A 14,375-nucleotide genomic window follows, 5' to 3' on the forward strand; every position below is an offset into this window, starting at 1 on the left:
ACCCATTTTATCGACGGCAATCTAAATGGTGCAATGTATGCTGATTTCCTACGTAATGTTCTACCGATGTTGCTACAAGATGTTTCACTACATGACAGAACTGCGATGTACTTCCAACATGATGGATGTCCGGCACATAGCTCGTGTGCGGTTGAAGCGGTATTAAATAGCATATTTCATGACAGGTGGATTGGTCGTCGAAGCACGTTCACCGGATCTGACGTCCCCGGATTTCTTTCTGTGGAGAAAGTTGAAGGATATTTGTCATCGTCATCCACCGACAATGCCTGACAAAATGCGTCAGCGCGTTGTCAATGCATGTGCGAACATTACGGAAGGCGAACTACCCGCTGTTGTGAGGAATGTCGTTACACGTATTGCCAAACGAATTGAGCTTGACGGACATCGTTTTGAGCATTTATTGCATTAACATTGTATTTACAGGTAATCACGCTGTAACAGCATGCGTTCTCAGAAATGATAAGTTCACAATGGTACATGTATCACATTGGAACAACCGAAATAAAATGTTCAAACGTACCTACACTCTGTATTCTAATTTAAAAAGCCTACCTGTTACCAACTGTCCGTCTAAAATTGTGAGCCATATGTTTGTGACTACTACAGCGCCATCTGTCACAAACCGAAAAAAGTGGTCCAAATAAAACATTCATATTTCTTTACGTACTACAGCCGGCCGAAGTGGCCGTGCGGTTAAAGGCAGTCTGGAACCGCAAGACCGCTACGGTCGCAGGTTCGAATCCTGCCTCGGGCGTGGATGTTTGTGATGTTCTTAGGTTTGTTAGGTTTCACTAGTTCTAAGTTCTAGGGGACTAATGACCTCAGCAGTTGAGTCCCATAGTGCTCAGAGCCATTTGAACCATTTACGTACTACACGAATATGTAATAAAAAATGGGGTTGCTATTTTAAAAAAACGCAGTTGATATCCGTTTGACCTATGGAAGCGCCATCTAGCGGGCCAGCCATAGCGCCATCTGGTTTCCCCCTTCAAACTAGACAAGTTTCGATGTTTGTAGTTTTTTCATTTAACGCTTATTTCGTGAGATATTTGGCCCGGTCACGATCAGTGGACCACCCTGTATATACACAGTGTGAGGCAGCTAAATCATAACACCCCTTGTATCTCACCAACTGTAATAAATACAAAGATGCCGTTTGGACAGCGAATTGCAGGGACAAGGGCCACTTGAATACATCACATTTCATGTTTGTGCTATTTTTTATTACAGAGATATGAGGCCATCTTTTTTTTTAAATTTAGCGAAACATGATGCGCTTAAAAAAAAAAAAAAAAGAAAAAAAAGACGGTTTCAAATATGTGTATATCATAATATTTAGGCGAATAGTTTTTGAGACACAGATATGTTCTCGTATCGTGTTCGTCCTTCGAAGCGGCGTTGTCCAATGCGACCTTTCCTGTTGACCACTGAGGAACTTAACAGGGAAGGCTTTGTTTTCCTGCTTCTCGATAACGCCGTAAGGTGACGCACGAGGTAGCTGGAGAGAAGGCTATAGGCCTAAATGTGCTGCTGGGGTAATGAGACATCGTATTTCCATTACAGTTTCTTGGAGCAGACATGTACACCAACGAAGAAAAGTTAGATATGCTTCTAGTGTATGGTGAAAGCAGAAGAAATGCTGTTAGAGCAATAAAGCAATGTGGAGAGTTGTATCCTGTTCATGAGCGTCCTACGCGCCAGTTTGTTGCACGTATTTGCAAGAAACTACTTCAATCGGGATCATGGAACGCCATACAAGGACGAGGCAGAAAACTGCACTGGCGAGGTACATGAAGAGGGCGCTCTAGCGTTGGCCCATAACGACTCTACTGTTACGTCGCGACGTATCGCCTCGGAATGTGGTATAAGTCAGAGGAGTGTTCTATTCATATTTCACAGGCATAGATTTCACCCGTTTCACCTCTCATTACATCAAGCACTCTCCAGTGTGGATTTCTAACGGCGCCAGGAATTTTGCCGGATTGCTCTGCAGCGCCTACAAGATGATCCAACGTTTTTTTCAACGGGTGCTTTTTACTGATGAAGCGGCTTTCACCAACCACAGTAATGTGAATTTGCATAATATGCATTACTGGTCAATAGAGAACCCTCATTGGCTTCGACAGGTACAGCATCAGCAACCGTGGAGTTGGTTCAAATGGCTCTGAGCACTATGGGACTTAACTTCTGAGGTCATCAGTCCCCTAGAACTTAGAACTACTTAAACCTAACTAACCTAAGGACATCACACACATCCATGCCCGAGGCAGGATTCAAACCTGCGACCAGACTGTAGCGCCTAGAACCGCTCGGCCACCCCGGCCGGCCAACCGTGGAGTGTTAACGTGTGTCAGTCTGGAACCGCGCGACCGCTACGATCGCAGGTTCGAATCCTGCCTCGGGCATGGATGTGTGTGATGTCCTTAGGTTAGTTAGGTTTAAGTAGTCCTAAGTTCTAGGGGACTGATGACCACAGCAGTTAAGTCCCATAGTGCTCAGAGCCATTTGAACCATTTGTTAACGTATGGTGCGGCATCGTCGGAAATGTCATTATGGCGCAGTACGTCATTCGAAGTATACTAAATGGCAATAACTATGCACAGTTCCTGCGAAACGTTCTGCCCATTTTGCTGGAAGAGGTGCCACTAACTACGCGTCGGTGCATGTGGTTCCAGCATGACGGCTGTCCTCCTCACTCTTCCCGTGTGGCTACAGAGCTGTTAAATGAAAAGTTACCGGATTGTTGCTGAAGTGAAGTAGGTCAGCCTGGTCTCCTGATTTGACCCCTCTTGATTTTTTTTTGTGGGGAGCAATCAAACATAAAGTGTATACGCCAGACGATATGAAGCAACGTATCATCGAAGAGTGCGCTGATATCTCAGGTGACACCATGGCAGCCGTTCACAAAACATTCGAACGGCGTCTACAAATGTGCATTGCAGCAGAGGGGAAGCAGTTTGAGCACATGTTTTAGTAAAGTTTTGTATCATGTACAGCATGTATTTTGCATCTTTGCTTGTATTTGCTTCGTATTGTGATCAACAGTAAATATTTTCAAATAGAAAACAAATACATACGAATTAATTGTGACCACTATGGCCTCCTCATTTACATTTGTATTTCTGTTACTTAAAATGTATTAACCTCTTGTAGTATTTTAATACTGTATGTTGTCTACTTTTTTGGTATCACAGTTGTCAAATAATTGAATAATGTTTGCGCGACATCATCAGTTAATTTTTGTTCAAAATATCGCAGTATGTATTACTATTGTAAATGGGCGTGTTTGTGTAAGGACGAACTCGAGACGTTTACTATGCACTCTACACAACAGGAAAGGTCGCATTGGACAACGCCGCTTCGATGGACGAACACGATACGAGAACATATCTGTATCTCAAAAACTATTCGCCTAAATATTATGATATACACATATTTGAAACAGTCTTTTTTTTCTTCTTTTTTTTTTTTTTTTTTTTTTTTTTTTTTTTTTTTTTTTTTTTTTTTAAAGCTCGTCATGTTACGCTAAAATTTAACATAGGGTTCCATTTAAAAAAAAAAAAAGATGGCCTCATATCTCTGTAATACAAAATAGCACAAATATGAAGTGTGATGTATTCAAGTAACTCCTGTCCCTGCAATTCACAGTCCAAACGGCATCTTTGAATCTATTACGGTTGGGGAGATACAGGGGATGTTGATGTTATGACTTTGCTGCCTCACCCTTTGTATATGTAATTATTATATCTTTGGCTTCATCTCAGTTACTTTCGTGATAGTCAAAAGTTGGATAATAATAATAATAATACTGTTAACTTTCATTTACCTTAAAACTGCAAAATAGCTACGGGACAAAGTGAGCTTGGAAACAATTTTTCTGCTATTTTACTGACTGTGAAAAGCAATGAAGTTTCCTGTCGGAATAACTGTAGTCGATAAAGTTATCGCCCTTTTAGAGAAATAAATGACTACAGGTCATAATGAATGTAATACACAAATAGTAATTACACACAAAATGGTGTTTGAAATAATCATAAACCAAACGAAAAGATCCCGCATTTAATTGTCTCACTTGCAGCGAATAAAATGTATCTTTTCTTTTTATCTAAAATAAAAGAAGCCCTACAAATGATATAGTCTTAACGCAACAAAATATTTTTTACGCTTTTAATGGACATTCAGTCCACACACGCAGATCAGACTCAAGTTTAATAACTCGGCCCAGTGACAGCGATCAAGAAAGACCTAATTTCCAATAGGGCCGAATCGTCTATCATACTCAATCGCAAGAGAGCTTTTTTACATTGGTCCATTATATTTATGATAATTTCATAGACATTAGCATCTTATAGACACTAATAAAAAGATTCACTTATCTCTGTCTTTCAAAAAAAAAAAAAAAAAAAAATTCAGAAAATTAAATATTATTTTTACCACCCATACTTTATGCTGTCACCCATTTGGATAAAAAGAGGTAAATCTTTAAATACGGCTATGACACCACAAATCTACTTTCGACACAGGGTCTAAAAAGAAAAATGGGTTTTCATGTCGTCTGTCTTCTAAGAGGTTGATTTTCTATCTTAGCCTTAGTTTTCGACCTCTACAGCTCATTCATGTACTACGGAAGTTATTCCTTGAAGTATTAACATATGTCCTGTAATACTGTCCCCTCTTCTTGGCAACACTTTCCGTCTTTTCTCCTCCTCGTCGACCTTGTAGGGAACCTCCTCATTTCTTGTCTAATTTTCAGAATCCATCTGTAGCACCACAACTCAAATGCTTCGATTCCCTTTTTTTCCATTTTCCTGCAGCTCACGATTCACTTCCAAACAATATTTTCCTCAACTGCCTCGTCACAGTGGTAACACCGGTTCCCTTCAGATCATCGAGGTTAAGCGCTATGGGGCTGGGCTAGCTGTTGCATGGATGACAATTAGGGCTGCCGAACTCTGTTGGCAAGTCGGGTGCACTCAGCCCCTGTGAGGCAAACAGAGGATCTACTTGAATGAGAAGTAGCGGCTCCGGTCTCGGAAACTGACATACGGCCGGGAGAGCGGTGTGTTGACCACATCACTTCCATATCCGCATTCAGTGACGCCTGTGAGCTGAGGATGACACGGCGGTCGGTGGGTACCGTTGGGCCTTCATGGCCTGTTCGGGAGGAGTTTAGTTTAGTTTTTTTAAACCTATATTCTCAGAAACTTCTTCCTCAAATTAATAATGATATATGATACCAGCCCTTTTCATTTCACCAGCAGTGCCATCTTTGTTCTGTTGTAATGCCCGTTATATGCGATCTGAGCAGAGAAAAAATTATTAAAATTTTTTTAATCAAATAATGTACCAAGGCGGACTGTACATTAACGAATTACGCTTTCAGAACAAATAAGACGCGCGTCACATGGTGAGAGAGACAAATACCTTGAAAAAAGATATCTTTCTCTCAAGCTGTTAATCAGCAGACTGAACACGAGGTAGTTTCCTTTCAATTAAAGGGCTCGGTTAAAAGAATTCCGTTATCACGAAACTTAAAATTATGTGTGCGCCATTTCTATTTTCACTGGCAAGCCGGACTTCGTCATAATAAGATGACCACTATTGCTGGTAAAGAGATCGCGATCAAGCCGGCTAATTCTGTTCACGCTACTTGTTCCTATGATAACATAAAAATGATGTACCGCAACGGAATATACTGTTTTCGTCTAAACTCGTTATTTAACACAACTTATACGGACTATATCTCTGTACAATTATAAGACAGAGGTAAAAATAAGTACTGATCACAAGACGGGCCTAAAAACAAATTATACTAAAACGACAGAGATTTTCCTTTCTTATTCATGGAGATAGTAAGTCTGCGTTATTATGATTTAAGTCCAAACAACATCCGAGTCCTTTGGACGTAATAGCAGTATTATCTCCACTTCAATAAAACATGACTGCCTTTTCGAATTAATTCTGTAGACTAAAAAGAAAAAGGAAAAAAATGTCATTGAGTCCTTACGTAGTCCACATTTTGTGTCCTTACTTCAACTATCGTGTGATATTCGGTTTCCAAGAAAACAGAATTACTTCACTTTGTCTATTGGTAATCTCATTTCTACTACTTCTCATTACTTTCGGGTTTCTTCGGTTTATTCTCAGTCCACGTTCCGTACTCAGTAATTTCTCATTGCAGTGCTTCCTTGCCTTCGCTAAGCATAGCAATGTCATCAGCGAATCTCATCACTGAAATCCTTTCACCCTGAATTTTAATCCCACTCATGAACCTTTCCCTTATTTCCATCATAGCTTCTTCGTTGTAATGATTGAACAGTATGGGGTAAAAGATTACGGTCCTCTATCATACCCGTTCTCATCCGAGTACTTTGTTCGCGGTCTGGTGCCTTTACCTTCCCTAAAGCCGAAATGATTGTCATCTAACAGGTCTTCAATTTTCGTTTTCATTCTTCTGTGTATTATTCTCTTCTGCAACTTGGATGCAACAGATGTTAAGCTCATTATGTGGCAGTTTCCACACTTGTTATTATTCTCGTCTTTGTGTGTAAGATATTTTCCCAAAAGTCTGATGGTATGTCCCGAGACTCACGGATTCCACTTCTGTAACACTGATGAGTATGGCCTCGAGGCTATTTGGAAAATTTTCGAGTGATATTTCAGCTACCGAAGAACTTTTATTTTTATATTATCTTAAGGAGACTTTTGAGTTTTCAAGAGTCGTCAGGTATCAAAAAAGAAATTATTCTTTTAATTATTTTGCAGTATCCAGCGATGTGAGGATTTAACGAATGGCATAGAAATGCAGATAACGGCAATGAATAGTAATGTCATACAGCCTACGCCAACAAAAGCTATAGGCGGCGAGCGCAAAGATGGGACAAAGGCGGAAGTTGCAGTCGCTAACAGCTCCCCTCCCCCTCCAAGCCAAAAAGAGTGTTAAAATGCTCTACTAAGGATCCAAAGCTTTCGCATTCCATTCGGTCCTAGATTTTTATTTGTCGCTTGCCTCCTTTTACATCTCTGTTAACGTTTGCAAGCGTGAAAAATTTCAAATCAAACAGTGTCTCGTTGTCCACGTCATATTGTAAATCCCTTAATGGTTAAGTCAGCACAAAGTTTGGAGAAAGATAATAGCATACCACATCCCGAAGAACAATGTCTAGTGGAGTACGGTGGTCTTCAACCATATTTGCGATGTTCAGAAAATAAAATAAATTATGCCTCAAACGAGTTACTGGAGTTTTAAATGTTGAAGCCATGTGTGCTATATATTGAAAACCAGATGAGAGCGTTGTCTCTCGTAACGCATTGTTGAAGTGTATTAAACAGGTATGATTAAAGTTACTGAATGCTATTAGTTATTATTGATAAAGTATAACAGCCGCTACCTCACACGGAAAATGAAACATTAATGTATTCTCAAAAGTTTTGTAACCAAACTAGTACACTTGCAATTATTATAAATATAATAATAATACAGAATGAGTTCACAATAGAGTATTAGCTTCAAACTGTGCGTTAATCTAAAACAAAGTTGAATAACATGAATCCACTGATTTGTGACCTATGACAAATTGCATCCAGAGGCTTTTAGATACCATTTGTTGCCTCAGGAATTTTGTAATATGGCGATGTACTTAGTATCAACCAACGTTTATGGTATGTTATAACTTGTGACCGTTAATATGATTTACCTGCATAATTGTTTTTTTCTAGTACTTCATTTCTGGTCCCGTACAGTCCTTTGAAGAGAGCCAGCGGTCAAAACTCGGAAACGAAGTGATTAAATGAAAAATATTTTTGTTATATACGCGTAACCCTCTCGTTTTTATGCAGCATATGACCTGCTGAAACGTAGCGTTGTTACATTTTATGTGTCATAGCGCAGAGTACAACACAGCATAAAATGTAAAGATTTGCACTGATGAAATTACTTTTGACGCAGGCATAGCTCAAAGAAAGTCTACCTGGAGAGAAACGGATAAAAATGAATTCCCCCTTGGGTGACTTTTAAATCTACATATTAATACACACTCGGTTAAGCCAGCATACTGTGGGTGGCCGAGGATACATTGTACCAGTGCTTCTCGTTTCCTTTCCTGTTCCACTAGTAAATGGAGCGGCAGACAAACGACTATCTATAAGCTTCCCTAAGAGCCCTTATTTCTCTTATATTCGCGGTCCTTACGACAGACATTCGCTGGTGGCAGTAAGATCGTTCTGCGGACTGTCACAAATGGGGATTACCTAAAAATTTTCCAATGGTGTTCTGGGTGAACAAGCCTTCTCCCCTGCTGGGATTCCCATTTAAGTTTATAGAATATTTTCGTGATATAATAAAGGCTTTCACGACCGCATGCCATAGCTGCTGATGAGTCTTCCGGGCTATTTGGCTGTGGTCGAAGAAACTTTTCGGTTCCTGACGTTTCGTCCAGAGCTACGCTGCACGTCTTCGGCGGTGTTTTCTGCGACGCCGTCTTGGCGACCGACGAGTCGCAGCTGGCGCTGACGATGGCGCTCCATTGGCGAGGTTTCCTAGCTCGGCACCTTGGGCAGTGTAAGCATAAAAATGCTGTTCTTGCTGTTCCTGAGGGGAAGAAAATAAAAACCTTACCTGTACGAATTTTCCTTGGGTGACTGACGTGTCGCGCGTCGGAAAGTGACATAAATACTGTGGGAAGTGGGAGTGGTCGAGTTTACACGGGATCAGCAGAGATAATCTTTGCCAGAGATAAAACTTAACTATCGATAAAACTTAACTATCGATTGCCACCTGGCAATAAATTTTATCTACTACGACAAACTGTTGTCCACGGGAGAGGACTTTCAGTGACGAGAAAAGAAGAAGCGATGAAACTCGGTGATATATTGGCAGTTGCTCTACAGAACCGATAGATAAGTTTTTATCCTTGACAGACGTGATCGATAGTTAAATATTATCTTTGTCAGAGATTATCTCTGCTGATCACGTGTAAACTCAACCACGCCCACTTAAGATAGTATTTATGACACTCTCTGACGTCCGACTCGTCAGTCGGCAAGACTCAGCGTCTCCAGGAGCACCTCCAAAGATCTACAGGATAGCGCAGTACAGTATCAGGAACTGAAAAGTTTCTCTCACTGTGGCCATACAGCCCGCAAGACTCATCACCAATTATTTTCGTTATACTTATATGTTGAACGAACGTATCGATTACAAATATAACAGCGCGCCTCTGAATTACTTCGACATCTTTCTTGAATCAGACCTGGTGGGTATATCAAATACTCTAGCAGTACTCGAAAATGGGTTACATAAGTATTCTGTAGGCGGTATGCTTTACAGATGAGCTTCAGTTTCCTAGAATTCTCTCAATAGTCCGAAGTCGATCATTCGCCTTGCTGAAACCGGCAGTATTTGCTCGTTCCATTTCATGTCGCTTTACAGCTTTGCGCCTACGTATTTAATCCATGTGACTGTGCCAAGCAGAAAGCCACTAATTCTTTATTCGAGCTTCACTTGATTTTTTTTCCTAGTCATCTGCATTAACTTTCATTTTTCAACATTTAGAGCAAGCTGCATTCTAGGAATTCCTATACAAGTCATCCTGCTATAGTCACACTACAGCGTGGACATAACTAATGCAAATACACATGTAGGGACTTTTTAGTCACACTTCTCCGATTGGTTCACCAGAATGTTTCCTGAGGCGTTCCCTGGACTTGCTAAATTCTCAAGCTATTTAATTTCTTTAAGTTGTTCCTTCCGGCTCTTATGTGAGGAATGGGTATTAAACAGTCATGACTTATTTGTGAAATCTCCTTTTTGAGGGAAGAGTGTTGTTTGTACCTGGACAACAAGGTACCTAGGAATACGAGGTATTTTCTGGTCGGTTTTCCAGTCTAGTGCTCGGTTTTAAAATTGCGCACTAGGGACCGCCATAACCAGTTTCCATCATTGTCTACTGTTTTTGTTGTTGTGAGACATGAGGTCGTGTTTTGTGCGGCGTTTGTAAATCTTATGAGCTCTACACATTAAAGTGCTATACAATATACTGAAGCTATTTGAAGCATACTGTTAATAATTCAGTTACAGAGTTTTATAGTGAATAAAATTCTGCATAATTTAAAACTAGTTAAGTAACGTGTGGGCGGCTAAGCGGTATTTCGTTAGTCATGTACCATCTTGTACCTTGAAACAGAAGGTCTTTTTGCCACAGAGCACATGGCATTTGCAGATGCACAGAGTTTCCTTAATATCTTAATAATTTTCTCTATCTTGAAAATGGAAATTTCTGTTAGTTGCAAATAGCCAGAATTTCAAAATGCTTCTCACTTGTAAATGCTTTTTGTAACACTTCTTCTTTTGTTACTGGTATGTAGTAAAGTAATAATATAACACACAAAGTATTAAATACAGTATTAAGAAGATTTTCTCAATTGCCACAATTTTAAATTTAAATATAGTGTATTTACTACGCATATGAGTCAAGACGATTACTAAGCAGAAGTAAAAGTGGCGTAAATATGAATAGCAGTTGATGGTATGTTGTAAAACATAAAATTTACTACTGTAACGTAACAGAAAGATAATACAGTACAGTATCGAGCAATACAGAATAACTTAGAATATGTACACAATTCAAATTATGTAGTACACGCAACATTACAAATGTTAATGAAAATAAACTGAAGTAGGTATATATGAGAAAGTTCGTGGTCTTGGTTGTAACCCTTCCATCACATGAAGAGTATAATACATAGGCAGAGATGAACCATATACAGTTACACTATTCAAATGGTTGAAATGGCTCTGAGCACTATGGGACTTAACTTCTGAGGTCATCAGTCCCCTAGAACTTAGAACTACTTAAACCTAACTAACCTAAGGACATCACACACATCCATGCCCGAGGCAGGATTCGAACCCGCGACCGTAGCGGTCGATCGGCTCCAGACTGTAGCGCCTAGAACCGCACGGCCACTCCGGCAGTTACACTATTCAGAATTATGTAATACACAGATGTATTATTAAAAATAAAATGATGGAGTTATGTATGACACAGTTTAAACATGTAAGCACTACCTATCAATGAAACGTGCAATACATAGCTCGTCGGCGCTTCCGTGGCGTCTAGCGAAGTTGTAGTCGCGGCGGTGGCAAGAATCCACACACTCTCGTTGCTGATGGCACGTGAGACCATGCACGCGACCTGCTGCCTCGCACATTTGTTCTGAGATGCTCACTGGCCGGCCCGCAGTAATTCTGTGCACTGCTACTCTATTAAGTCGGTAAAAATAAGAGTTGCCAGGCTCGGTTTGACCAGTGAAACAGGGTTAAAATTCCCACTAGTCAATGATTAGTACAATAATTAGTTGCCCTGTAGCTATCTATCTGTTGAAAGACTGGTAAGTTTTCATAGACGGCCTACAGCTAGCGCTGATAATTTCCACAACGACAAACAAGAATATAGTTCAGAGTCAACAGGGAGAAAGTCACACATAAACAGCGCCCTCAAATTTACTCAAAGCCAAATGGGATCTATTGGTTACAATTAAAGCTCGCGAAGTCGGCGTCGTTCATTGGACACCACCACCAGATGGCTATTGGATTCACAATCTAATACAAGGAACCTGCTTCCTTAGAGCGAAGGCGTTTTGGAAAGTAGTGCCTCTTAAATTTTTTATGAGAAAGCTCTTAAAGCTTTTAAAATACAACAATTATTAACTTTCTACATCTTTATTCTTGGGGGTCGACATACCCACAGCCGTCTGCCGTTTGAGGGCTCCCAATTGTAGTGCGTTACATGAAGGAGTGCAACGTAACTATGTCGTTGCGTGATTAGCAGCGAGCTGTGTCCGAGTTTTGATTTTAAAAATTTCTTGCGCACGTGAAGCACCCTCTTCTTCAGCATGACAACGCCAGACTGCACATGGCCACAGCGACATCCGCAACAATCTGACTCCTTGGGTTCGCTGTCATTAGTCATCCTCCATACACTCCCGACTTGGTCATATCCGATTTTCATCTCTTTCCAAAACGTCAAGAACACTTTCAAGGACTTCACTTTGATAGTGATGAAGCGGTCCAAGTCGAGGTGAGAGTGTGGCTGCGCCAACAAAGTCAAACATTGTACAGTGACTGTATTAAAAAACTGGTCTCTTCCTGGGAGAAATGTGTTCGTCGCCAGAGTGACTATATTGAGAAATAAATATATAAACATGAAGAATAAAGATGTATAATGCGAGTAAAGTTTGTTTTATTTAAAAAACTTCAAGAGTTTTCAGATGAAAAATTCGGACGCATTACTTTTCAGCACGTCCTCTCAATCAGTAAAATGTCTAGAAAATCCGACAAATCCACGTCCACGCATGGGAATGCACTTTCCATTTACAATGAAATGAATAACCTTATGCATACAGGTGTTGATATAAGTCAACGGGGACAGTTGAAAATGTGTGCCCCGACCGGGACTCGAACCCAGGATTTCCTGCTTACATGGTGGACGCTTTATCCACCTTTTTTTTCTTTTTTTCGCTATGTCGTTGTACACTACCGGCCATTAAAATTGCTACACCACGAAGATGACGTGCTAAAGATGCGAAATTTAACGGACAGGAAGAAGATGCTGTGATATGCAAATGATTAGCATTTCAGAGCATTCACAAAAGGTTGGCGCCGGTGGCGACACCTACAACGTGCTGACATGAGGAAAGTTTCCAAACGATTTCTCATACACGAACAGCAGTTGACCGGCGTTGCCTGGTGAAACGTTGTTGTGATGCCTCGTGTAAAGAGGAGAAATGCGTACCATCACGTTTCCGACTTTAACAAAGGTCGGATTTTAGCCTATCGCGATTGCGGTTTATCCTATCATGACATTGCTGCTCGCGTTGGTCGAGTTCCAATGACTGTAAGCAGAGTATGGAATCGGTGGGTTCAGGAGGGTAATACGGAACACCGTGCTGGATCCCAACGGCCTCGTATCACTAGCAGTCGAGATGACAGGCATCTTATCTGCATGGCTGTAATGGATCGTGCAGCCACGTCTCAATCCCTGAGTGAACAGATGGGGACGTTTGCAAGACAACAACCATCTGCACGAACAGTTCGACGATGTTTGAAGCAGCATGGACTATCAGCTCGGAGATCATGGCTGCCGTTACCCTTGACGCTGAATCACAGACAGGAGCGCCTGCGATGGTGTACTCAACGACAAACCTGGGTGCACGAATGGCAAAACGTCATTTTTTCAGATGAATCCAGGTTCTGTTTACAGCATCATGATGGTCGCATCCGTGTTTGACGACATCGCGGTGAATGCACGTTGGAAGTGTGTATTCGTCATTGCCATACTGGCGTATCACCTGGCGTGATAGTATGGGGTGCTATTGGTTACACGTCCAGTCACCTCTTGTTCGCATTGACGGCACTTTGTACAGTGGACGTTACATTTCAGATGTTTTACGACCCGTGGCTCTACCATTTATTCGATTCCTGCGAAACCCTACATTTCAGCAGGATAATGCACGATCGCATCTTGCAGGTCCTGTACGGGACTTTCTGGATACAGAAAATGTTCGACTGCTGCCCTGGCCAGCTCATTCTCCAGATCTCTCACCAATTGGAAACGTCTAGTCAATGGTGACCGAGCAACTGGCTCATCACAATACGCCAGTCACTACTCTTGATGAATTGTGGTATCGTGCTGAAGCTGCATGGGCAGCTGTACCTGTACACCCCATCCAAGCTCTGTTTGAGTCAATGCCCAGGCGTATCAAGGCTGTTATTACGGCCAGAGGTGGTTGTTCTGGGTAATGATTTCTCAGGATCTACGCTCCCAAATTCCGTGAAAATGTAATCACATGTCAGTTGTAGTATAATATATTTGTACAATGAATACCCGTTGATCATCTGTATTTCTTCTTGGTGTAGCAATTTTTATGGCCAGTAGTGTATTTCGTCGTAGCGGATGTCACATGACATCCGTTGAAGTTCGTTGTTGATCTTTTCCCTCAGTTTTTTTTTATATATTTTAGTGGCGAGCCAGCTCTCTGACCGAACACGCTGAGCTACCGTGCCCACATCTATCTGAGACACCGAGGACACAGAGGATAGTGCAACTGCAGGGACTTATCTCTGGCAGTCCTGCCGTAAGACCCGCATTCGCAACTTATTGTCCCGTACTATATTCATAGTGCCTCTCCCCATTATATTCATTACTCGCGGCTTTATTTGCCGATTCCCGTAAGAGTTCCGGCTCAGTTTGTGCATCTGCACAGAAGAAGATGGTCAAATGGCCGGTGAGCCTTAACTATGTGTATGTGAAGATGATATCTATTCTTTCGGACATGTCCGAAACAGCACATAC

The sequence above is a fragment of the Schistocerca americana genome, chromosome 3, assembly GCF_021461395.2.
Source record: "Schistocerca americana isolate TAMUIC-IGC-003095 chromosome 3, iqSchAmer2.1, whole genome shotgun sequence".
In the NCBI taxonomy this organism is placed as follows: Eukaryota; Metazoa; Arthropoda; class Insecta; order Orthoptera; family Acrididae; genus Schistocerca; species Schistocerca americana.